The following is a 1,185-nucleotide window of genomic DNA, read 5'->3' as shown; positions in this document are numbered from 1 at the left end:
GATCGATCGAACGAACGAACGAACGAACAAACGGGGTTCGAAATTTTGCGTCTCGCGATCGAGAATCGCCGATTCGAGGACTCGATTCGAAGGGAAAGAAAGAAAGAAAGAAAGAAAGAAAGAAAGAAAGAAAGAAGAAATTGTCGATCGTCTGTGCGATTCGAGAGAACGAGAAATACTTGGTCTCTCACTGCTCGAGGGCGAGGACGATGGGGAGCAAAAAAAAAAAAAAAGGAAAGGAGAAGATTCGACGATCGGCGATTCTCGATCGGCGAGATCGGGTTGAATTCATTCGCGAGGGAAGCGAGAGAGAACAGAAAGAAAATAAATAAGAATAATAATAATAATAACGATATACGCAGGAAACGGGGTGGGTATACGGGGCGGGTTGCGTACAGGGGAAAAAAACTCGTGGGTCGGGGGGTCGGGTGGGGAAAGAAAAAAAAAAAATAAATAAACCAGTATCACCGCACTACTGTGTAATACGTGATGACGACGAGCGATGACGATTTCGCGATCGGACTTATACAATCTAGTATCGAGGCAAAAAAAAAAAAAAAAGTGTATTCATTGTAATTCAGCATTATTCCCTATAAATAAATAGTTTTTAGTGTAAAAAAAAAAAAAAAAAGAAAAATGTGTGAATACTCCAACTAACTGCTCGTTAGTTACCTTTCACCATCCCGTGTTCCTTCGCCCTTCCGAGAACGCTTCGTGAGAACGCGACAGAAGGGAAGTACGACGAGAGAAAACAAGAGGGAGGAGGAGCAGGGAATGGAAAAAAAGAATGGAAAAAAAATTTAGCGAGGCATGGTAAGTAGTAAGTGAATACTTACTTGCATAGAAAAATGAGAGGGAGAGGGGGGACGGTGAGGCGAAAGGAAAAGGTGGAAGAAGGGGCGAGGACGGCGTTCACGTTACAATTACCGGATTCCAGGCGATAGATTCGTCGGGGTTTGGTCCCGCCGCGTTCAGATTAAAGGGTGCAACTACTGTAAGGCAGGCAACTACGGGAGCGTGCGACGATGCATTCTTATCAATTTCCAAGCACCCTAACGACTCGAGGCACGCGACGGGTGCCCATTGGTCGAGGCAGGCTCCACCCTTTCGACAGGGAATATATTTTAATAATAAATAACGACGATCCGGCTTATGGTCTCGCGGTCTCCGCCAGGAGACTGTCGG

This window comes from Apis dorsata, unplaced genomic scaffold, assembly GCF_000469605.1.
Source record: "Apis dorsata unplaced genomic scaffold, Apis dorsata 1.3 scaffold_939, whole genome shotgun sequence".
Lineage (NCBI taxonomy): Eukaryota > Metazoa > Arthropoda > Insecta > Hymenoptera > Apidae > Apis > Apis dorsata.
Note: the sequence above shows the minus strand (reverse complement) of the source record.